The 12,781-nt window shown below is 40.9% G+C and overlaps 1 protein-coding gene and 1 long non-coding RNA gene across 3 annotated transcripts in view; one reads left to right on the top strand and one right to left on the bottom strand.

Annotated features, from left to right (window-relative positions):
• Positions 1–361: 361 nt before the first annotated feature.
• Positions 362–2,565, bottom strand: LOC120885762 (uncharacterized). The gene is made up of 2 exons (XR_005728470.2): positions 2,007–2,565; positions 362–478 (listed from the first exon to the last, which is right to left on the bottom strand). It is a non-coding gene; the product is annotated as an uncharacterized LOC120885762 (long non-coding RNA).
• Positions 2,466–12,781, top strand: part of Nim1k (NIM1 serine/threonine protein kinase) — a 59,461-nt gene continuing 49,145 nt past the window's right edge. For both annotated transcript variants that reach the window (XM_040273488.2, XM_005319663.5), the window contains exon 1: positions 2,466–2,629. The gene's annotated coding sequence lies outside the window, so the exon portion shown is untranslated. The remainder of the gene's footprint in view (positions 2,630–12,781) is intronic.

Below are 12,781 nucleotides of genomic sequence, written 5' to 3'. Positions count from 1 at the left end.
TAAGCTGAGTGGCAGAGGGAGAGGTAGTGGCCCCTCACTCAAGTCACTAAATTTTGCAACCTTTTTTTCATTTTCCTTTTGTTGTTGTTAAATTAGATCTGCTAAAGTAAAGAATTACTTAGTTTAGAATAAGTAAGTTTAAAAAAGCACACAAAATCCATTAATCAGAAATAACTATTATTAACATTAGATGTATGTCATTCCAGATATCTATCTACACACACACACACACACACTAGAGAGAGAGAGAGAGAGAGAGAGAGAGAGAGAGAGAGAGAGAGAGAGAGAGAGAGAGAGAGAGAGAGAGAGAGAGAGAGAGAGAGAGAGAGAGAGACTGATTTTACAAACAGGACTACCATGCTAGTTTTAATTCTTTCTGTTTAATTTTGCTAGAATTTAACAGAAAGAAGAAAGAAAGCAGAATAAATTTCAGATAAATGTTTCTTCATCACAGGAAATATTAGTTCCTAAAAGGTTCCTGTAAAGTTAAGGAAAAAGGATTTTAGTAAACACTAGTTGTAAATAAGCGATTCCATTTTAAACTATCAATTATCCCAACCTGTGAAAATGCTGAAACTGGCCCATTCATACTCCCACCTCTGGGTTTGTTAGTTATAGTTGCATTCTCAAGGTTTATAAAGGTAACATAGAGGTTAAACAGCTTTGGGGAGAATTAGTGAAACAGAAAATAGATCTGAAGTCATTACCTAGAATGTAGCAGAAAAGGTAAACGTGCAGGGGCAGGATCCTGAAACCAGGTCTGGCAAATTGACTTCAGGAGACATGATTTCTAATGCAGTTTTAATTTTTCCTTGTTTTTTGTGGGCATTATGTGAAAGCCAGTGCACAGAGACGACATCAAATTGGGATTTTTTGAGGTTCTTGGTTTCTAGGCAATTTCCCTATAGAATTTTATCCTGTGTATTGTCATGTTGTAGGATTCAAGGGGTATTCCATGTCTTTTTAAAAATGCAATATTTTGCATTGTATTTTATTGCCTTTATAAAGAAAATGGGCATGTACTATTTTAAAAATTATTCTTTTAAAAATAACTCTTGTCTTTTCCTTAAAAACAAATATTTCTCATAGAGAATACTTATCCTACATAATTATTGTCATAAACCAAGGAAGCAATTGTTTAAAGTTCTTTTGGTTTTCCTGCCAATGGCCAGTGCATGGAGCTGTCCAAGGTTTTATTCCTTGCCCTGCCTGTTCCTGACCCCTGTAATCATCACACAGAGAGGTAGCAGAGATGTGTAGCAAGGATGAGGACCATCTCTAGAGTCACATGACCTGGGCTTCTGTCCCTGCACCAGCATTCTACAGCTGTGTGACCTTGAGCAAGTCATATGACCTCTTTAGGCCTCAGTTTCCTCATCTGTCAAAACAGGATGGTAATAACAGAACCTAAATCATAGATATTGTGAGTACCTAATGAACTGATTTTTGTAAAACAATGCCTAACAAGTAGCCGCCATCATCATCATCATCTTTGTATATCCCTCAATTTCTACCATAAAAGAATTTTGGACAGGTTATTTTTCTCCTCCTCATTTTTGTTCTTGTACATATTGCCCTGGAAATGATGAATACAGGATAGGTAGCATGAGGAAGTGGAAAGATTGCTCACAGAGCTATAACTTAGGGTGTCTACTCCTGGCTCTGCCCTAACTAGCTGTGTGACTCTTGCCAAATCAACTGACCTCTTTGAACTCAGCTCCTCCACTGTAAAATAGAGGGCTTACACGTCAATAAATACCTTCTACGCTTAGCATTCTGTGAATTGAATTCCCAGCTCTACACTCAGTGCAGCGACTTGTTTCCTTGTTTGTAAACTGGAAAAATAATATTTGGCACCTAATATTAGAGGATCACAGCTGGGAGTAGGCAAGGTTTTAGGGAGACTCCAAAGTGGCACCACGAGGCCCAGGCCCCATGTATGCCAGGAAGCCAGGCAGAGGGGTGGCATTAGTATTTCTGCAGAGACTAAACCTTGCCAGACTCACCCGTAGAAGCTGTCACAATACTTTGCCAGAAACTCCCCATCGGTTGGGAGGATTACCGTGTTGCGGTCTTCCAAAGACACCAAAAGCCTCGCTCTGGAGCTGACGCGCGGCTCCGCTCACGTTAAATTGATACGACCTTTGTCAACCCTCCGGCTGCTATGCCCCTTCCCATTCACCCTCTAGGAGGAATCCTCTCTACAGCAGGCCCGAATCCCCTCCCGGAGCGTCTGCAATGGGTGTCCCTGCGCCGCACGCCCTCCTCTTTCCCGCCCCTCCCTCCTGGCTGCCATAGAAACCCGCCTGCCAGGTCCAGGCCCGCGTCCCGGCGCCCGGCCGGCCCTCCTTTACCCGTCCCTGGGCCGGCCCCTAGCTCGGGATTGGTCCTTCGGGAAACGCTGAGGGGGGCTTCGGTCCCCGCGGCCCAGCTGGGGCCAATAGGCGCGGTTTGCTGGGCTGAGTGTGTCAAGTTGGCCGCCCCTGACAGCTCGCGGAGCCTCGCGCGCCACCGCGACGCCCGCGCGCTGGGACACCCCTGCGCACCCGTCCCTGCCCCAGCACCGGCCACCCTGCGCTCCTAGCCCGGCACCGCGCAGCAAAGCCAGGTAGCCGGCCTCCAGACTGAGGTAAGCGAGGGGCGGCGGGCTCGTCGCCAGTCCCCCTACCCCTGCCCGCCTGTCTGCCCGGCTGCAGACCTGGCTGGCTGCACTGGGGACACCTCTCCTCCCCGAGACCTCTAAGAGAAAGAGAGACACACGTTGGGGACTAGTGTGGCAGTGAAGTGGGGTCAGGAGAAGGTTGGGCGCTCCTTGGGGCGTCCTCATTCCTCCTCCCTCGGATGGATCAGCGCGCAAGAGGAGAGGGCGTGCTCGCGGGTCTGTGCCCCAGTCCTATAAGGCGCCCTTGTCTGTCTGCGCGTCTGAGCACCGCTGACTGTGCGGTGCTGGCACAGCTGACCGTGCGCACCCGCAAATCCGTTAGTTTGTAACAGGTCTGGGGACCTGTGTGACCTCCCCACGGGCGCAAGCCAGGCTGGAGGTGGACATCGCTCCTGCCACACCCGGCATCACGACTCTCCCTAGAGAAAGGTGCTTCTTCTGGAAGACCGAGCAAAGTTAGGAGGAGCCTCTACTATCTTCCCGAATAGCCCTCCAGGAATTGTAGGACATCGAGGACTGGCGATGCCACCAAGAAAGAATCCCAATGGGGTTTTTAAAAAGCCGATTTCTGATGAGCTTCCGCATGCTATCTGGGCAGATGGAGAGGTCAAGGCAATCGCTAAAGATGCTTTTAGCGCAACCAAGATTCAGCCCTCTGTACTTTTTCCCCCCTTAGCTCCTTTCCTCTTCCCCTCTCCCCCTCTTTTCTTCCCGCACCCCCATTCCCATTCAAGCCCCACTCTCCCCCTTTCTCGGTCTCCGCGTTTGCGTCCTCCCAGAGTTTAATGGACAAGAGGGCTCTATGTTAGACCCACCCTCCCCCACCCCATTCCTCACCCCGTTTCAAAATAAGAGCGAATGAATCATATTCTAAGCTCTCAGCCGTGTAATGCAAACAAGTTTGGATATTAAACAAATCGCGTTTGCACTCCAGGCCACGGGAATCCAAAAGGGAAACAAACAAAACCAGCCGAAATTTTTTGTTCCAAGATTTCAAATGGGACTCTAAAGCGAATATTTGTTTATGGTAACAGGGTTTTTTAAAAAAATATTTGAAAAATATGTATCGCACAAGCTTGCATCATCAGCATTCAATGTGATTCACAGAAGCGCTTCAAAAGATGGTTTCTGTTAGTGTTGCAAAAGCCCTTCTAATTTTGGTTGTCATGGTAACTGAAGAAGTCGCCCCACACTATTGAGAAGCTGCCTGGCTGAAACTAGGAACCATTCTTGAGGGGAACTCCTTACGGCCCCTTATGTCACCATGATAATAATTGGGTTTACAAAAAAGATACTTCTTTCTTTTCCTTAAAGTACCTAAATGCCAAGGCATGTTTTTGGTGGTTTTTAATTTTTTTGTTGTTTTTTTTCAGAGTTTACAGTTTGTTCAACACATCTTCTGTCTCAGACAAATGAGAGTAAACACTGCCCCTCAGCAAGTCAAATGGCCCAAAGGTCCCTGTGGCCCCAGCTCTCTTCCCACACTCACTGCACTAACAGGACAGAGGAGAGCTTTTGATGTTCAGGGAATCCTGGCCTGCTACCAGATCGCCCTCTCCATTTAGCATTTAAAATTGGAATCCTAATTAGCTTTCTAATTAGGAGATGGAATGTGGGTGGGGGTCCTCTGAGAGGCTATTTGGGAAAAAGCAAAGCCAGCTCTCCATGAAGTAGTAGTTGGTGTGCTGTTGAATTTGCTTAGGAAAGTCCACATGGGTTTATTTTTGGCTGCACCACTGTTAAGTGGTAAGTCTGGAAATACCTCCAGAGAGGCCTCCTTCTGTGTTAGGAAAAAATATGGCTTGGAGATTTGGTTTGAGGTGTGTGCTTTTTTTTTTTTTTCTCTAATAAACAAACTACTCTTAAAATAAAGGATGGTTTGTATGAAATCTAAATTACCCAGTGAAAACTATGGATAGGCCATAGAGCACTTTATGTCTTATTTTTTATCATTTTTTAGCTGTCGATGGACTTAATTTTGTTTATTTATATGTGGTGCTGAGAAAGGAACCCAGTGCCTCACACAGGCTAGGCAGGAGCCCTTCCACTTAGCTACAATCCCAGCCTACTTTATGTCTTGTTTAACCTTAGGTTTTTAGTTAGGAAAACTTAATTAAGGACAAGCAGTGGTACCATTTCAAACACTTGCATCAGCAAATATTGGTGTCTTTAAAGAACCACAATTCTTTGCATTCACCCAATTTCTGAGCTGAGTTCCTATAAATTAGTTAGATAAAATCTACTAACTTATCATAGATGATGACGTAACTACCTTACTTCATTTTTTGTAGTATAATTTATGGAAGAAAATCAACTAGATCCCCATTTGCAAAGCTCTTTATTTCTTTATTTTTTATTTTCTATTTCTTATTTGTTATACATGATAGCAGAATGCATTTTGATTCATTGTACTCAAATGGAGCACAACTTTTCATTTCTCTGCAGTTGTGTATCATTACAGAGATACAATGCGGTCTTCCAAAGACACCACATGTGCAGTCATACATGTACCTAGGGTAATGTTGTCCATCTCATTCCACCATCTTTTCTATGCCCTTCATTCCTTCCCCTTTGCCCATTCAAAGTTTCTCCATTCTCCCCCTGACCCTCCTCTTATGGGTCAGCATCCACTTATCAGAGAGAACAGTCAGCCTTTAGTTTTTTGTGACTGGCTTATTTCTCTTACCATGATATATTCCAACTCCATCCATTTACCTGCAAATGCCATAATTTTATTCTCTTTTAATGCTGAGTATATGAACCACAGTTTCTTTATCCATTCATCTGTTGAAGGGCATCAACCGGTTGGTTCCACAGTTTAGCTATTGTGAATTGAGCTGCTGTAAACATTGATGTGGCTGCATCATTATAGTATGCTCCTTTGGGTATAGACCAGGGAGTGGGATAGCTGGGTCAAATGGTGGTTCCATTCTAAGTTTTCTAAGGAATCTCCATGCTGCTTTCCATAATGGTTGCATTAATTTGCAGTGCCACCAGCAGTGTATGAGTGTACCTTTTTCTCCACATCCTCACCACCAAAAGTAGTAGAAGAAAGGAAATAATGAAAATCAGGGCTGAAATCAATGAAATCAAAACAAAAGAAACAATTGAAAAAACTGACAAAGCTTTTTTCTCAATGGACAAAAAGCTGATTCTTTGAAAAAATAAATAAAATTGATAAGTCCTTAGCCACCCTAATGAAAAGAAGGGGAGAGAAAACTCAAATTACTAAAATTTGTGATGAAAAAGGAAATATCACGACAGATACAATGGAAATACAGAATATAATTAGAAGCTATTTTGAAAATTTATACTCCAATAAAATAGAAAATATCGAAGACACTGACAAATTTCTAGAGAAATATGAGCTGCCCAAACTGAATCAGGAAGACATACACAATATTTATACAGATCTATTTTGAGAAATGAAGTAGAAGATGCAATCAAAAGCCTACCAACCAAGAAAAGCCCAGTACCAGACGTATTCTCATCCAAGTTCTACAAGAAGAATTAATACCTATAAAGAAGAATTAATACCTATATGCCTCAATTATTCCATGAAATAGAAAAGGAGGGAATCCTAAACTCATTCTGTGAGGCTAGTTGTCACCTTGATACCTAAGCCAGACAAAGACACATCAAAGAAAGAAAACTTTAGACCAATAACCTTGATGAACATAGATGCAAAAACTCTCAATGAAATTTTGGCAAATTGCATTCAAAAACATATTAAAAAATAGTGCACCATGATCAAGTGGGATTCATCCCAGGGATGCGAGGTTGGTTCAACATAAGGAAATCAATAAACATAATTCATCACATCAATAGACTTAAAGATAAAAATCATATGATCATCTCAATACATACAGAAAAAAGCATTTGGTAAAATACAACACCCTTTCATGTTTGGAACACTAGAAAAACTTGAGATAGTAGGAATATACCTCAACATTGTAAAAGCTATCTGTGCTAAGCCCAAGGCCAACATTATTCTACATGGAGAAAAATTGGAGGCATTCCCTTTAAGAACTGGAACAAGACAGGGATGCCCTCTCTTACCACTCCTATTCAACATAGTCCTTGAAACTCTAGCCAGAGCAATTAGATAGACATTAAAGGGATACAAATAGGAAAAAAAGAACTCAAAGCTCTTTATTTAAATATGATGGGTGTGGGGCTGGGGCTGGGGCTCAGTGGTAGTATTCTTGCCTGGCATGTTTGAGGCAGTGGGTTTGATTCTCAGCCCTGCATGTAAATAAATAAAATAAAGATCTATTTTATATATATATATATATATATATATATATATATATATATATATATATATATATATGAGATGGGTGTGAGAAAACTCAGAACATCTGTCTTGGAGAAAGAGGACTAAAAGCTTCATAGGACTTTACCGAGAGCAGCCAAAGTTCAACTAAGTTCAATTGGTTTCAGATACAAGTAGTTCAAGATTGCTCTTAGAATTATTCTTGTAACCTATTCTTGCAGGTTACAAGCCATTGTTTGAGTAATTTGGATTTTATACAGAGGGATGGGAGGAAAAATTAGGGGCTAAAGTCACATAGTGGAATGGGGAGGAGAAATAGCTACAGGAACAAGTACTTACACAGACCACAGAAAAATTCTCAGTCCTTCAGCATCTCATAAATATATCACAAATCAAATTAAATCTATATTCAACTTACATTGTTATGACCATAAATATTGTCTACTGCAGGTCAAAGTTGTAAACTATGATCATATTTCTCATTTTGTACAACTCTTTGGAAAAATTTTTTTTCATTTGCTTAATTTTTAGAAACTTTATTCCCAAATATTCTAAAGCCTTTATACGACACCTCTCCTTCATCTTTTCCTTACAATCAAATTAATCAGATAACCATTAGTTCCTTCCCAGCCCTCCTAAAAGGAGCCCTCAGTCCTGTAAGCTGAACCATTTCTCTTCCAGCCCTGATGAACATTGGTATTCTGAGATTTCTCTCCTCTTCCCTTCTGTGTGGATTTCCTATTCTCTTATTTTTCATTTTCTTGGTTTATTCCCTATTTAATAGAGCACCTACTCTGGTAGCTCCTTAAGAAAGAATTATGATAATCCTAGTGGCTCAGGAGGCTGAGGCAGGACAATCAAGAGTTTAAAGTCTGACTGAGCAATTTAGGGAGGCCTTAAGCAACTCACCAAACTCTTGTCTATAAATAAAATATATTTTTTTAAAGTGGGGGAGGGGCTGGGGATATAGCTCAGTTGGTAGAGTGCTTGCCTGGCATGCACAACACCCTGGGTTTAATCCCCAGCACCACACAAACACACACACACAAACGGGGGTGGGGAGCTGGGGATGAAGCTCACTGGTTAAGTGCCCCTGGGTTCAATCCCTGGTATCCTAAAAAAAAAAAAAAAAAAAAAAAATAGAAAGGATCATGAGAAGTACATTTTTGAGACTGCACATGTTTGAAATGTTTTTATACTCACACTTCCTTGATGCTTTACCAAAGACTCTAATTAGAAGTTAATTCCTACAAATTTCTGATGGCATTGATTCATCATCAATTTCTGGCTTCCACTGTTGCCGAAAAGTTCAATGCCATTCTAATTTTTAACACTTTGCATGCAATCTATTTTTTCTCTCTGAAAACTTCTCTTATTGTTTTATGAAATTTCACAGACATGTGGATTGTTTTAATTTACCTGGTAAATCCTTTCAACCTAAAAATTCATGTCCTTCAGTTCTGGGGAATTACAGATAGGCACTTTTGGCAAGCTGTTCCAATTGTTGGTTACATGTCCATTTCACATGTTGATTATTGTTGACTGCATCCACTGAGGACTTTTTAAGTTTGAATGACTTTTTTTTTTTTTTTTTTGCTTCCCTTTGGAATCAGGAAGGCTGCCAGACCATTTTGCATTCTGATTCTGCTTTTTCACCATTTTTGGTTGGTTGTTTGTTTTTGGTCACTAAAGAAAATTATCTTTATTCTCATTCATACAGGAATCATACCCTTAGCCTTACTAGTAGAGCATTTTTTATGGAACATGTTGATTATACATATATCAAGGCACAAAGGCAGCAAATTTGCTGTAGATTGATTATTAACATAATGGCCAACCCTGAAATGATGATGCATATGACATGAACTTTTATGCCAGCTCTTGGTCTCTTGTCAAGTAAATATTTCTCTAGAACATAGATTTGCTCACCCTTTCATTTTTCAGAAAACAAATTCAGAGATGTTAAGTGTGGATCACAGTTACTCAGGAGGAATGCAGTGACCTCCTTTGTCTCCTCTGACATCTTTTAGGATGCTAGTGATAGAACACAAAGCCTCATGCATGCTACACAAAACCCTCTACCATTGAGCCACACCCTCCCTACTCCTGATTCCCTTTGAAATATTCCCTTTCTCACTGTCTCCTCTCTCTCTCCTTGGCTACCTTGTCTTACGTTTCTCTTTTAAAATTCTTTTTTTTTTTCCTTTTTTGGTCAGGTGCAGTAGCACGTGCCTGTAATCTCAGCTACTCAGGAGGTTGAAACAGGGAGATTGCAATTTTAAGACCAGTGTGGGCAACTTAGTGAGACCTTCTCTCAAAATAAAAAATTCTGTGGATGTAGCTCATTGGTAGAGTGCCCATGGGTTCAATCCCCAGTATTGCAAAAGTAAAATCCTTCTTTCTTTATTGTAAATAAACGTTATATTTTATCATAAAGCATATTATAACATGTATCATCACACAGTATATATTCCAGAGGCAGCAAGAAGAGTGGTCAAGCTTTAATTCTGGAACCAACTTGCTGGGTTTGGATCCTATTTATGATTTACCTACTATGTGATTGCATTAGCTTTCTATTACTGTAACAAAATACCTGGGATAATTAATGTATAGTGAAGAAATGCTTTTTTTTTTATCTCACAGTTTTAGATTTCTGTCAATGATTGGTTGGCTCCTTTGCTTAAGGATCTGTGACAAAGCAGCCTATCATGGTGACAGTGCACGGTGGAGTCAAACAGCTCGCTTCACGGCTGGAAAGTGAAAAAGAGGAGGAAAGGGGTCAGGGTTCCAATATCCCCTTCAAGTCCACACCCCCAAATGACCAGAGCACCCCTTTAGGTCTCACCTATTTAAAAAATTTTAACCACCTTCTAATAGCACCACTTTGGAGAATAAGCTTTTAATACATACACTTTTAGGGAGCATTCTGGATCCAAACTGTAGCAGTGAACTTGGGCAGGCTATATGACCTCCTTACACTTTACCTTGCTGGGGCTTAATTATAACATCTACCTTGTAGGGTTGTTGCGAGAATGAAATAAGTCAATTCTTGTAAAGCTCTAACCCAAAAAAATACTGTTAATAGTATTATTTAAAAGGAAGAAAGAATCACCTGTAATTCTACATCTAGTCTCATTGATAATTTTAGCTAGAGAGATCACCCTAGTTAACATTTTAGAGGGTTGTTTCTTAGTACATAAAAAAAAAAATAGGATGTTGCATATACAGTTTGATTTGTTGCTTTCTCCATGTAACTTTCTGTTTCTAGTTCTTTTCAGACTATTGAACATTTAGTATTCTTCTGTATGGTGTGCTGGTTTTCTGTGTCAGTTCTAACACAGATCTTATTAATTAGATTCTCAGTAAATACTGATTGGACTGTGAAGTCAACTCTTCCTTCTGGACCTTTGGTTTTGAATAAGGTGACAAGCCCCCTGAAAGCCAAGTCAAGTCTTTGAGCTACATCCCTAGCCCTTTTTAAAATTTTTAATTTTGAGACAGTGTCTCACTAAATTGCTGCGGCTGGTCTTGAGCTTGCCATTCTCCTGCCTCTCAGCCTCCCAAGTTGCTGGGATTACAGGCATGTGCCACCCTGCTAAGACGGGTCCCATCTTTCTCTATACAATCAAAGCATTCTGAAGAAGGCACATGAAAAGTGTGAACTAGGACAGGGAGAAGCAATACCAGTGTGAACAGTGGTGGAGGAGTGTGGGGGAGGCAAGGGCAAGAATTAGAAAGGGAGACGCAGGTGTGACTTGGTGGGACCAGCACCTCCACCTGTGCAAGAGACCAGTGGAATGTGGACCTAATACTTTGGGGTTTCCTTGGGACCTCAGGGCGGCATAGGTGAGGTTGGGAAGTCAAGAGAGAAGCCTTGACTGTGTGAACACCTCTTGGGAGCGTGGGCTGCTTTCGTCTTCCCAGGTTCTTCCTTGGAGATCTGATCTGATTTGACTCCTCCTCAATCCATGAAAGTCATCACTGTGCTTCACTCACACACTCACACTTCTGTGTGGCCAGACACAGCCATTAGCAAGGTTTCCAGAGTTTTAAAAATCAAGCCTCGATCCTCCTCAGTGAAGATGCATGATGCTTAACACTGTGGGGATGGAGAAACGTGGGGATGGATTCGTGTTCGTGGGTTTGTGTTCTGTCATATTGCTCATGCTGCAGAATGAACCATTTCCCCAGGAACCAGAGGAGCTCTTGGGAAGAGTATGGGCTAGGTGACTGGTTTTGGATTGAGGGATTCTGGAAGTGAATAAAAGTACTTCTTTCTGGCCTGAATTCCTATTTCCTCAAGAGTCCTTTCTGTATAGTACATCAAAGCCATGTGAAAACCACCCTGTGTGTTTTGGTGATGACTCTGTAAAGAAGAGCAAAGACTTTCAAAGCTCTGAAACAACTGAATTGGCTAACATCTATAGGAAACGGGATGCAAAAGCATTAAATGTTGCAATATAGCAGTGCTCAGCTAGGTGACTCTTGTTTCACTGCTAGGATACTTAGTGAGAGTCGCTAATTGGTGATTTTTTTTTGTTTAATGCTGGATTTGGGGGGGTGAAAGTTGCCTACAGAACAGATATTAATATTTAGAAATAAAATATTGGTTCCATTCTTGGCTAATAATAATTATTATTATGAAAGTTTTCAAAAAGGCTTTTAAACTTTTCTAAACTTCTAGTTTACCCAAAATACCCCTCAGACATTATCGATAGCACTAACTCTTTTTTTATATATATTTTTAGCTGTAGATGGACACAATTCCTTTTTTTTTTTTTTAAATATGGTGCTGAGGATCAAACCCAGTTCTTCACACATGCTAGGCAAGCACTCTACCACTGAGCCACAATCCCAGCCACAATCCCAACCCTCGAACTCCTGAAGAACACACAGGCACAGATTTTTCCCCACTTTTTATTGTCTCAAATTCAGGGCTACATTTAAAAAATTTACTGTCTACTTCTTGACTTGCATCTCCAAGTCTTTCAGTGTGAGCTCCATCACAATCTACCAATTACTCAGGACTCATCTCCTTCCAGGTGTCCTCTTTTGGACATCCACACTTTCTAAGCCTACCTCTAGTGATTTGTACCTTATTATTTTGTGTTTTTATTATATTTAAATTATCTCTTTATGTATCTATCTATCTTGCCTCACTCACCGTAGATTGAGTCATATCTAAATTGTACCTGAAGAGTGGTTCATTAAGCATAAACGTAGGCAGGTGCTTAAAAATAATGTTTTCTGCAGTGACCATCTATCTTGCTATTGGAGGAGAATTCTATAGTGTAATAAATGAGTAGCAACCTCACATTGCTTAGGATGGATGTGAGGGCAAGGAAGTAGCAGAGAAAATGCTCTATTTTTTCATCCTTTTGCTTTCTAGCAACCTGTGTGCAACAGGAATTCCCCATGACTCACATGGCTCTGGCTTGGGAGACTATGTGAAGCAGCACCTGCTGGGTTTGAGGCATCTGCTCTGAGGACAGGCAGGCCAGGCCTAGGCTTGAAATCAAACTCAGACATTCATTGTCTGTGCAACTCTGGAAAAGTTAACAAGTCCTTCTGAAGTTCAGTTTCTTCATCTGAAAAAAGAGCAAGCACTTTCTATGTCTATCCTAAGGAGTAAAGAAAATATGTATAAACCAACTGGAATAAAATAGTGATAATTATTCTAAGTTAAATATGCTTTTGGCTGCTAGTACCAAAATAATCTTCCTGCTTAGTAAAAGTTTGTTTTTCTGGCAGAAAAAGGTGTCAGGATAGGAAAATGAAAGCTTTGTTTTAGCTGCCAACCAAGACCTCGTTTCTTCCCCTCTTCCTAGTTTGCCATCCTGACT

This window comes from Ictidomys tridecemlineatus, chromosome 1 (assembly GCF_052094955.1).
Source record: "Ictidomys tridecemlineatus isolate mIctTri1 chromosome 1, mIctTri1.hap1, whole genome shotgun sequence".
Lineage (NCBI taxonomy): Eukaryota > Metazoa > Chordata > Mammalia > Rodentia > Sciuridae > Ictidomys > Ictidomys tridecemlineatus.
This window is presented reverse-complemented; position numbering and strand designations above follow the sequence as displayed.